We start from the raw sequence: 13,669 nt of genomic DNA, 5'->3' as shown, positions 1-13,669 counted from the left end.
ACCAATTTTTGGCAGATTGACTAACGGGTCCTTTTTTAAAAAATTCTGATATTAATATTCCATAGATTGTACTACATAAATTTATAAAATAAAACATAAAAACAACAATAAAACATAATCATAAAGTAGTATTTCAGAACTTAAACCAATACAAACAATTTCTTTCAGCTAGCATGTCTCCAACAATTATGTTGATTCCGTTTATAATTTCAGTAGGTAAAATATTTAAAGAACTAGAAATCTTGTAATTGAATGTTCTTTATTCACATTTATGTGTATGCTGAATTGCTAAGGTACAAGTGATTTGAGCTCTTTCGTGTATTGAATTAATTCGTGTTATTTCACAAATAGATACACGCATTTTTCATATGAACATAAAACTCAGTTCAGTAGTACATTTACCGTACTTTCCACAGTGAAATGTACTTTCCACCAAAAAAAACGATACTTAAAATTGCTTTAGCCGTGTTTGATGAACTGATGTAAATAGCTAAGTAATTCCCCACTTTACTCAATAAAATGCGATACGATGCATGAATGTAAGTGAAGCTCTCAAGATATGAAATAAACTGTGTACAGTTATTGTAGGGTTTTCCAATTTCAATAGAAACAACAGTTTTTTTCATAAGGAACATAATACAACATAATTTACAGAATGATGATATACCACGTGATGCATACGGTTGTAACTGGTGGCGACAAGTTGAAGAATTTTGTTTTTTATTTGAAAACATGTCAGCGGGTGGCAAAATGAAAACTACATTTTTAACGTAAAATAATCTCAAGAATTTCTGGGTAAAGTCTTAGGTCTTGATATGGTATTTATTAATAACAGTAGTCTTAATATATTTAAAGTAGTTATATTATAAAGATATTAAAAAAATCATACTTTTTCTTCTTTCTGTTGAGCTGACGGAAAGTTTTGGAATGCCATTTGTTTCCCATATTTATACACTGAAAAAAAATTAGTAAGCTAATTTTCATTTCTTCAAAAATGGCAAATTCTAAATTAAATCAACAAATATATTCAAAGAATAACTAGGGTTAGATATAATTTAACAATATTTTCACCTCTAATTATTTTTTCAAGAGAACTTAATTTAACTAAGCAAATCATAAATAATAATAATGGTTATAGACAAAAAATTATTGTCAACACTTAAAACAGTCATATATTTACCCTTTACAAAAAAAATATATACATATATTAAATTATATAATTATATTTTATTTTCATTTGTTCAATTCACGAAGAGCTGTAATAGCCAAATTAAATAATCAAATTATTATTATAATTAAACATGTATTTGCACAGCCCTATAACACTAGTCACATGAAATACGATACGTCTGTTCTTCTATACAGCTGGAAGCAATTATAATACTGCTGTCTCGTTCGTACATATCCACAGCGGGCGCTGGCAAAGATGAGATGAGTTACAATAACTAAGACCTGCTACATATTGTTCAGCTGGAAGGTAGTATATGATAAGGTACAATCATCTCAACAACGTTCGCCTCCACGCTATTCACATTCCTGTTCACCTTTGACACGCTCCCTTCCAATTACATGGACAAATTCTACGTTTTGATTTTATGTCTACAATATATACGTATATCGAAAATAAACTAATACACTTACGTTTTTTAATACTACTTCACAGAAAACAGCGTCGCGAGACAACCTCTTGTGGCGAACGATGTTCGCGTTATGATTGAATATGTAAAATGCCATCGTTTATATGTGTTTGGGTTTAAATGAATATAGAATATTACCAATTAAATCCTTAAATTAATTTATCAATTAAGATAGTATAAATACTGCTTAATTATACGGTATTTTTTTTTTGTTCAAATTGCTATTTTTTAATACATAAAATTGACTTCAAAGTAAGTTGATTTACATAGTTTTTCCAAATAATATCACACAGTTATTTAGCTATTATATAAAAATATAAAAATTGGGTCCTATGGGTTGAGATATGTTCTATTACAAAATATTTTTTATATATTTTTGTCATGTTGTATGTAGTAGCAGATGAAAGTAATCTTGAGGTCGATTGGCGATTTATTGAAAACTACTATTTTATAAACTGCTGTAAAGTAAGAAAAATATTTTTTTAGATTATTTATTTTTGACGGGTTGTATAAAACATACATGTATCTAAAAAACATACACGATAAATATTTTTTTTAAATATGCTGTTACGGACACAAGTGACTTCGAAAATACGAAAAAACCGCAAAAATAGAAAAAGCCCTCTTGGACTGTTAAGGCGGTGTATATATTAAATTAACATTCCATACACATGTTACATTTCTTTCTAAAAAAACAACCACGTTACGCAACAAACCACTACACTAACACTTGTGCAACAAGCTTTTACAAGTTCTCATCAAGTTGGGTTGTTTGTTCTCTGTTTTATATTGTAGGGATCTTTCGTTTATATCTAGGCTTTCGAAGCGAGGCACCGAAATTCGATGGGGAGTTGTATTATGAAATTACTTTTAGGCGGTGTTATTTTAAGATCTAAATTAAGTATGAGAGGACTTATCTATTGTTATTTTATATTGACGAGTTTGAATATTACAACCGAATTGATGAGGTAACGGAAAAATAATTTTGTTTTACAAATTATCATTATTTTATGAGTGAAAATATTAAATCAACTATCTAAAATAAATACGTTACGATTCCCAAGGTTGGCGACCCCCGTTGTTATCTCCCGTACTAATTTAACAAAAAGGTGTTTCTCGTCTACCGTAGGCAAAGGGCAAAGCGCCGGACAACAAAGCGGTTATTGTTTTTGGTTACGAGAAACAAAAAACTAATTTATAAAGCCCTAAATTGACCCTTGGCAGATGTGAGAAGCGAACAGTATGGTCCGAATTATATTTATTATCTAAAATGAAAGCTCACGAATTCAAATCTATCCCATTTTTTTCTTTATTTGCTTTTTATTCACCTGTATCTCATTATTTATCAAATTGATTTAATAACGAGCTTTTAAAAGCAATTAATATTTTTTATCGGCAATTCCGAGGCCGTATATTTAATATTATTAAATTTCTTTGTTAACAAGGGTTATGTATTGATAAAATGTGTTAATTTTGGAAAAACGGTTCACTTTAAAATGCAGATGCATTTTGGGTAAAGAGTCACGATAAATTTTAATTAGTTTCACATATAAAAATCGAATAATAAGTCGTTAAAGTGTGCTTTAAGAGCGATTTTTAATTGTTAATTTAGCATTGATATAATTAATTTCATAATTATTACTCAGCGTAATCGAAAATCAAGCGACAGACGGGTGATTGAATAATGTTGGTTATTATTATTTATAAATTATTAGTAGAAATAGTTCATTATTTTATTATTGTGCATTTTTTAAATCATTTCAATTACTTATGACGTTATGAGCGATGCACGATACTGTAATTAAGCGACCTTGGGATGATATTTCATGTAAATTAGTCACGTCTAAAAAATTATGAAACAGTAAAACATCAAATAACTTTCGATCAATTTCGAGAGGTAAAACTATTTTTTCCTGAAAAAATTCATTCCACATCAGACTTACCTAATTCCTAGTATGTTTTTATAAGTTTTGTGAAGTTTTGAAAATCTAATAGTACCACAAAAGAATGCGGAAAATGTTGCTTGTGTTCTTATCCAGCCGAGGAATTGGACATACTACGCCTGGGTGAGACCCAAACACAATGCCAACTCAGCCACTGACCGGTTAAACATAAAATACATAGCAAAATATAAGTCTAAGTGTTATTATTTATAAATTAAGTTGTAAAGCTCCCTTGAGGTGATTTTCTCACGAAAACATCTAAAAAAGTGAAGATTCACGGGTTTGCCGCTTGTTCTGCAATTTTCTGGACTTATAAAGCATTTTAAGTGTCCACAACATGTTTTAAATAGGGGTTAAGGTTTTCGTTTCCATAAACATTTACATAAATAGTGATAGTAATAACTGCATATATAGGTAGTACAGAAAACTGGATTTCGGAACTGTAAAAAAACACAAGAAAAACAGTACTTATTTACTTCTATAACATGATGTCACCAGGCGTTGTGGCCAGAAATGCTAAATCTATTATCAATGCTTACATAATACCATCTAATAAAACAATGCCTTCGCCATCATTCAATAAGCAATGAGTGATGGCCCATCCGCCGTCCGTCTGGACCAACTCTCCTCCGTTCGAACGATGAAAAATGGGGTCAAAATATTGGATTTTCAGACCCCCGTCGATTCAATTAGTCGGCTTATAGCCGCAATACACACACTGACAGACACACACACATATCTGCAACGTATAATGTAAGGATATTTGAGTTTTTATGCTAATAAATCAATGATTGAAGTCTTTAATGTAGTGACTTTCATTAATTATATTATCTATTACCCGCCCAGTGATTAATAGATGGAAATTCATTTAATTGATTTATATGCTCGTGATGGATAGACAGGAGGCACCAGGTACTTGTTGCTGGCAAAGTAATGCTGCTGCAGTGTCTATTTTGTGTTTGGAGAGTAAACTGTGATAACTTTGCCATGGTACCTTATTTGGCTATAGTTAGTTTATTGTCTAAAACCGAGAAACTCGTTTTCCATTTTGCTTTCAATTTCGTTATGTCAGAGGAGTAATATTTCTTTCTCGTTTGGTATATACCACCGCGTCACTGGATTGCTCTGACGCTAAAAACGTTCGCTTCTTTACCGACATGAACCGATTATTCATGTCGCTAAAGAAGCCATATAATCAATTGGACATGATAAAACTTCTCTCAGGCGCTGTCATTGCCATCAGTGAGAATCTAAGCATTTTTGGTAAACTCTAGAAATACAGTAGTTTATTGGTGCTAACATTATTAAGTAAGTGCTAATTTTTTATTAACAAATTATCGTAAAATTAATGCTAACAATGATACGTGGAAGCTTAGAAAAGTGGCACATTTCCTTAATATAATTAGTATTTGATTTTACTTTTTTGTATATAGTTATGCTATTATCCATGTATTATGTTACTCTTACATACATAAATTGTCAATTACCTCTGTAAATGCCCGATAGGGCGTTAATGAATAATAAATAAATAATTGACGTAATTGTTAATCTGTAAAATCAGTATATCACCGAGTTATGATTTTGTTTTGTTAAGTTTTCTTTTTATTTTTCATATTTCTGTTATTATTTTTAGAACAATAGGCTTTTGATCATATTAAGAATTAAATTTACTGGTTTTTGTAATTCTTTCCTGATATAAAAATCATTCACCAAGTTACCTCTCATACCGCCGATCAACCTCAGTTTTTATATGCACTTTAATTTGCAAAAACACTATGTGCCCCAACACATATTTTTACATTTCTTTTATATATTTGAGAAAGATTTTTTTTGACCTACACATATCCTTACAGAAAGAAAATTCGTTGTATATTTTTGTGCTTCTTTTTACTAAAAAAACTTTATTTCATTAAGTTACCCCATTTTACTAGTTAACTAATGTGTTTGTGGTAACCGCTGATGTACGGTGTAGTTACCAGCATGAGATCAGAAAGAGATGATACAGTATTAACTTCATGAAACAGGGAGCTATTTTTAAAAAAGAGTCTTAGTTGTACAGAGTGATGTACCTAATACAACTAAGGACTCATCGTGTGCATCTCTTTAATGATATCTGTGTATACAGTATACTTATCCACATTTTGTTAAATCGGGGCTTTTTTAAAGATACCTTGTGAAATAAGCTGAATATCTCTCAGAAAAATACTTCGTTAATGCAATAACCTTTCTTTTGGACTTTTAAACTGTCATATATTTAATTAACAAATCACCCGTTCTTGAAATCCTTCAGAAGTTAATTGAACTTTTTCTGACCCACACGAATCTGAACTTAGTGGTATAAATATCGTTTTTTAATATGATCTTTCAATTTAACGTTACAAATATAATCAACATCGATTGATTCATTTGACTTTTTGACAGGTAGCCGTTGAAATGCTAATATTGCAATTTTTTAAAATTCTTTCCCCTTGGAGATAGTGAATATTGAGTTTATGTTAGAGAATGTTTGCATCTCTGTGTATTGTTGCTATTGTTGAAATAAATCATACCTAAATACTATGCGAACATATAAAAATAAATTTAAGTTAATCTCTTGAAATTGTTGTGAAAGTTGAAACCTCAGAGCACGCGAATGCAACTATTTACCATATGCGACCGTATCTTTTCCTGATTTTCTGTTTCAAATTTTTGTCCCCATTGAAGACAGAATGATTAAATATTACTATTTGAGGTTTTACTCATTAAGTTATTCCAAAATAAAATATTCAGGAAAGTCAATAGATGTCGCACATTGAAATAAAAATTGATATATTTATCAAAGCCACTATCTAGATTGCACTTAGTTCGAGAAGAATCTTGCGATCGATACATAGCAACCAATAAAATATGTGTTAAGATAATTAAGATAATGTTGGTAGTTCTTAGACGATGTATGATGCAATTATCACCGATGGGAATACGGTTGAAATAGCTCAGTGGTTAGAACAGAGACTCGGCAAGGTTAATAATGTTTGGATGATTTGTATAGCACCGTTTTTCTGCAAAATCACCCCAAGGGCGCTGTATCACCTCAAAGGCGCTGTATCACCTTAAGGTCCTGGGTTCACTTCCTAGATGCGACCGTATCTTTTTCTGATTGTTCTGTTTCAAAATTTAGTTTGAGAGTCGCTAATATTGTCTTCAATTATTAAAATTTTGTGTATTAGGATTATGCTCATTTGCTTATTTTGTTCTGGTAACCAAATCGGTGAGTACCGATTGAATCGTTCAACATAACGAATGAGTACAAACTCGGATATCACTACATATGACTATGCGATTGCACACCATAATTACCACAGAACCATGAATGACGTACTTTGCAAAGATTAATATTATCCATTTTTAATAATTACGTTTTGAGAATATTAACTCTTACCGATTTGTTACTATTATAGTTAATTAAAACTAGTGAAACATTATCATATTGATAGTCGATACTAAGTGACACAGGCCATGAAACAAATACCTGAATATGAATTATTGTTTCAAATTTGTATTCAAGTATTTAGTAAGTAATACATATGGACCAATGTAAATCCAAGGTCAACGAATCAATTTGTATAGACCGCTGTTGGAGTTCTGTGACGAGACACTTATGAATGACTATTACTTAAAGAAAAGTAATTAACCAACTTTAACTTTAATTGAAAGATTATGCAACCTTCTCTAATGGGTGTTTGAAACTACACTTTCTTAGTTCAGTTTCCATATGTGTCGTATTTTCATAATGTGGATTCGGGATAAAAAAAATTACTTGATCTATTTTGGTACAGATTTTCATACAGTTTAAGATAGCAGACATTATTTGATATCTGTCATTATTTTATGTAACTATATTATATGACGATATTAAAGCGTATTTGAAGTGAAATGACACTAAACGGTTCCATTATAACTCAACACAGTGAAAATTCAACACATTTTTAAAAAGTGATATAAAGTCATTAGAAACGATGAAAAATTATTTTTTTTAACCTAACTAACCCAGTTAGTAAAGTTTTTGTTTCATAACTTTCCATGAGTTAATATAACTTTTTAAAGATGTGATGAATTATCATTGTGATGATTTATCCGGTCATCCACTAAACTGCGCTACTATATGTATATATACTAAATTCTATATATATATGTGTCTTGTATGTTTATTCGTTTTATAGACAATATTGACAAAAATTGCTTCATATGTTAATTGAGGATTGCGAACATGTATTACTGTTCGATATTGTAAATTTCATGTGTATTTTTGATGAATTATAGACAGCAACAGTAGGGGCAAATGACAGATGCTTTCATGTGATCTATGGTTTTATTCAAGGTTTTGCAATTTTTTCAGGACTTTAGTACCTTCAAAAAATAATATTATTTCTTCTCTGCACCATAACATCTGCATGAAATCGTGAGTATTAAAATAATGTCGTGTAAAGGAAAGTTTTTCATTTGCGTCCCTTTGTATTTCCATACGTATGAAAAAAAATATCGTGTAAAACGCCCATAACTGATAGATGTCGATAAGTGGAACTCAGTTTTTTGTTAGATTTACTGCCTTGAATAAAACAATTCAAATGTTTGATTTATTGTGGGATGTTGTTCCATTGATTGGGTTTGTTTGATTTGCCAATATTATATTTTGAATTGTTATATCTTTTTTAACCGTTTCCATTTAATTGTTTGATGAATGTGGAACAAAGCTAATTTCCGGTGCAAGCGATGATTTATTAAGAATTATTAATAAATATAGTACGAAGTAAGTAAAAATAATCTAACAATTTTTTTTTAAGAATATATACAGAAATGACATATTAACACCGAAGATTTGATGGCCTCCCTGGTCCGGGGGTCCAAGGTCCTCGACAACGAATTCGGAGGTCGGGAATTCGAATCCCGGCGTCCGCAAGTAAATTGCAAATTAAGATAAATATATTAGATTATTGCAGCATCGCCCTAGAGAAAGATTACAATTTAGAATCTAAACGTTGCTTGAATGGCTTTAGCCGTGTTTGCTGACCAGCTTCCTCTTCCCTTCCCAATACACTTCAGCCTCATAATATACTCCAATTGGAGATACGATAGTTGAACTGGCTGTAAACGGTTAGGAGCATTTGGGACTCTTGTGTGGTAAAAATATTTAAAACAAAACCAATTTTATAGGAGCTAATAATATTTGAACATTTTATTTGTATAAAATATGGACAAACACACTGAGAAAAATGAGTGCTACTGGTTTATTAAAATCCTGTTTAAAAGGTGAAGCATGCCATTTCCCAATAAAGTATCAGCACTTTCATTATATATCGGAACACGTGTTCACGCAGCTGCGCTTATCCTGTTATTATATAACGAAGAAATATTCGTATCTTGGATATTTTAAAAGGAAATTTGTCAATTCTGTCTTTAAGGGCCGCAGGCCTGTTTTCAACAGGAATCCGAATAATTTTATGAGATTTTCAATAAGTTAGCAGTATTTTATATCGTGTTTTGAATTTATCTTTCTTCCATCATAATTGACGGAAAATGTTTCTTTTACAATGATGGAGGCTAGCGGGGAATTAAACAAGCGACTTCTGGGTGGAACTCAAGGCATTTGTAAACTCGGTTACTAGCCGAAATATTGCTTGAAATAGCTTTGGTCGTGTTTGGTGACCAGGTCTGAATAGATAGGCACTTCCCCGATTTCATCTTCTCCCTCTCGCATACCAACATTCCCCAATTATTTAAAAATAAATTATATGAAATATTTGGAGTGTGTTAGTATATACCCAATCCGATTAGGGATGCGATGGTCTTACTGGCCTCAAATAGTTGGGAGCAGCACTTTGGGACTCTTGTGCGGTACTCACTTAAATAAATAATAAATCTTTTGACAGCGGGAGAAATGGCGATCACACTTCTTAACATTAACATAAACAAACTGGGAGAACTTTAAAAAACATTTATGGAGCATGTTGTGTGGGGTGACCGGATAACGAAATCAAAATGAAAACTTAACAAACGGTTTTAGTCTTTTAGAACTTTGGCCATGATAAGTGCGGAAACAAAAACTAGATTAAATATGTAACTTAGGTTAGGTTTATGTGTTAGTTTTTTCATTACTTTTAATGACTTTATATCAATTTTTAAATGTTTAGTTTTTTCATCGTTTAAATGACTTTATATCCCTTTTTAAGTGATTAGTTTTTTTTATCGTTTTAATGAATTTATACCATTTTTTAAATGTTTAGAATTTTCATCGTTTTAATTACTTTATATCACTTTTTAAATGTTTAGTTTTTTCGCCATTTTAATTACATTATATCACTTTTTAAATGTTTAGTTTTTCATCGTTTTAATGACTTTACATCACTTTTTAAAGGTTTTAAGTTTTGCATGACGTTGAGTCTGGTGGCTGGCATTCGTTTTCGGCAATATCTCTACGGCAGATCAAGCAATTTCTTAATTACTAAACTTGATTTATGACATTTTTATGGTTGCAATTGTAAATAACAATTAAGTATGTTAATACCAATTATTTTTCAAATGACACCCGGCGTGCCCCGGAACGCCTACGCGTGTTTTTGTTATAAATTTTATAGAAATTTTGTCAGCTGGGACTACATAACAACTTTTTCACTGGCAACAATGCCATGTTCAAATTCTCATTCTTCTGTCTCAAGTTCTGCTAGTATTTTATCATATTATTGTGACAGCTGTTTCAGCTTTCAATAGCCAATATCATATTACGGTTATGCCACATTTAGACGACCTATATATATATGATTTTATTTTCCCCTCCCTCATTTCTAATAAATCTATTAAAATCGATGAACCCCCCTTTTATGATCAAAGGGTTGTCTTAAATGTTTTATAATGTCATGAATATTATTTAAGTCCATAGCCATTCGTGATTATCCACACACAAAAAAATTAGTACAACTGATTTATTAAAACCCTAAAAACGTGATGGCAAGCCATTTCCTAGTAAAATGTTACCACATTCAGATAATATCGGAATACGTGTACATGCAGTGCCCTTATCTTAATAAATATGATGACAAAATGCGACAATATTGGAATTTTTATTAACACGGATGTGTTCCGACATCCTCATAAAACATTCGTTTTTTACTGTAGAAATCTGTCAATTTGTTCGTTAAAGGCATGTAGTTCCTTTTTTAACAGGAATAAATTAGAAATATTTTCAGTAATTTCTCCAGATGCGGTAATGAATTTGAATTAAAAAGTGTTTTGTAATTCCTTGATTTTTTTCGGAGCGAAGAAAATATAATTTTTATTTGATAATTTACTATGGTATCGGAACTAAACGCGTAAACAATTTCACCACGACTTCTTTATAACGAAAGTATCGTTCTAGTATGACATTGAAGTAACGCCCCATTCTCATCTGTAGAATAACAGCGGAATAACAAAGGACCTCAGAACATCTGACTGCTACTCTACCAACAAAGAACCAAACAACTTGCTACTACCAGCTCCAGCTAACAGCCTCCCACAGGGGCGCGTTACTATGGGAACCGAAGCTGTACTATAAATAATAATGGTCAGAAATGTCTGCGAGTTTATTAAAAGTTATCGAATAACAAGGTCCGCTTGTTTATGGTTGCTACTGTAATTCCGTTCGTGGACCCGGGGGTTCTCAATCTGTGGGATGAAACAATTTATATTTTTTTATGAAATTGCTACATGTTTTTTGATCATTTCTGATCAGAAATATTTATAATATCATTAGCCAACTTCTTTCTTAAAGGAGTGGTTGATTTACAACACGAAATTAATTTTAATTAGGAATACTCATTCCTTTATAGCCAAATTTATCCCCTGTTTTTTAATTATTATTTTTTTTGGATTTCACTTATTAAGGGTGAGCTCTTCCATACACAATTTATATTGTGTATTATAAACAAATACAGCAAATGAGAGCACATAAATATACAGATGATTATACAACATAACGCAACATAAATAAACCTAACAAAAACAAAACATAACAAACTTAACATTAACGGTGCAGACCTGGCAACAGTAGGTAATTACAAAATTATAATGAGTAATATTCTGTCCTATTTTCAAATTTCATTCCCATCAGCGATAAAAAAATAAGAGATATGAACAATATAATGCGATTGTCTCCTACAACGAAATTTCATCTTTTTCACAATTGTATCATATTAATCAGAACATGCTGAGAACAGAACTTTCAGGATTTAGTAAAACACCTAATAGTACCGTAGTTGTTCAACAGTACTGCAGCGCTGCCATTTGAATCATGAATTGCTGCAGTGACTTCACGGGACACTATTGCAAACACTTTACAAATATTATCTTTGGAAGCTCAAAACATTTTCATTGTTATAAATCAGATTTTAAAAAAAAATATTTATAAATGTCATAATTTGTAGTCGGAGACACATTTATGTTGGATGCCGCATCTCTCACTGCCCTTCCGATATACGCGATAACATTAAACGTGTTGGCGACATCGCGAACAGCGCGGCGGTCCAACTTTTGCTCACGGTAGTTGATGCAGAAGATACAGCAAAAAAGCACAATACCTTTGCACGATGACGTCATCTCTCACCCTGCAAGTCACTTGAAGTCACGCAAACCTTTCTGGATTGCCTCTCAGTCCAGAAGATAGGTGGAAACTTGAGTTGCAATCAGTTACAAATCAATTACAAATTTTATTTAGAACAGGTAACTAATATTCAATACTTAGGTATTATTTTTGATGGCGATTTGAAGTGGAAACAACATATAACCACTAAAGCAAACAAACTTAGAAAATTCATTTACTTTTTTAGACAAACTCGCAACTTTCTCAACCTAAGCCAGCTCAAAACAATCTACTTTGTCAATTTTTAATAGAGTATGGTATCATAGCATGGGGAGGAGCAAACGCTGCCGCCATTGGTCCAATATCTAAAGCTCAGAAACTTATAATAAAGATTATCTTCAAACTACCAATCACAAGCAGCTCGGATGAAATCTTTAGGAAAATCTGTGTTATGGAAATTAGACAACTTTATGCCAAAAACATACTAGCATACCTCTTCAAACACAAAACTACTTTTGACAATGTCCAACCTGTTCGTGATAGTAGAACTAAAGGACATAATCTCTTACAAATCCCTTTCGCTAAAACAACTTTTGGCCAGAGAAATTTGAGATATTTTGCAATAAGGCTATATAATGCTCTCACACTAGCCATTAGACTGAACGATTTTTTTTGAAATACAAAACTGACATCAAGTCTTGGATCATCAGCCAAGACAGATCCAAGATCAAGGATCATCAGCCAAGACAGATCCAAGATCAAGGATCATCAGCCAAGACAGAACCAAGATCGGCGACGCGTGAATGCATTGCGGTGCGGACCACCAAACGTGTAGTCAACGAATGCCTGCTGCATTCATTCTCCGGCTGGATTGATGAGGTCCACAGGGCGACGACTGATGCCTAGACTGGCTCATTGACCTATATGTTCCCCTCTGATACCCCCCACTGTACAAAGGAAGAAGAAATATAATTAATAAAATAATTAATTAAACTAGCATGAAGTCATCACAAAATCCATTCAATCTATTTGCCACTTTCGTCTTTTCTATTATTACCAAAATATTCCAATATTCTTTAAGGCTTCTCATATTTTTGCATCCAGCGTTGAGTGAAAATAATATTTCTATGCGTTGATGTATACAGGTAGAAGTTTGAGAACCGTCGCGCATTTTTGTAAAAACTGATGATTAATGATTAGTGAATGGCCTGAAATATGTTTATAAACGTACGTCTGTTATTCGGTTATGTTCTGTGTTAAATAAAAATAAATTATTTAAATGGGTTCTTACAAGCTGCGTATGCGGTAGGAGATTCATTTAATGTGTCCACCTACAAAACCCAATGTAACCGATGTTAACAGGGAAGTGTACTAAGATTGTCTTAAACAATTCAGAGTCCTCTTCCAGGCATTTTAAAGAGGAGATTTAAAATTATTTTTTTATGGCTGTCATAGATAACTGACATATTGGAGTAAAAGCACTGACTCAAGGTCACTGG

The sequence above is a fragment of the Hesperophylax consimilis genome, chromosome 4 (assembly GCF_061612785.1).
Source record: "Hesperophylax consimilis isolate HC1 chromosome 4, BYU_Hcon_1.0, whole genome shotgun sequence".
In the NCBI taxonomy this organism is placed as follows: Eukaryota; Metazoa; Arthropoda; class Insecta; order Trichoptera; family Limnephilidae; genus Hesperophylax; species Hesperophylax consimilis.
Note: the sequence above shows the minus strand (reverse complement) of the source record.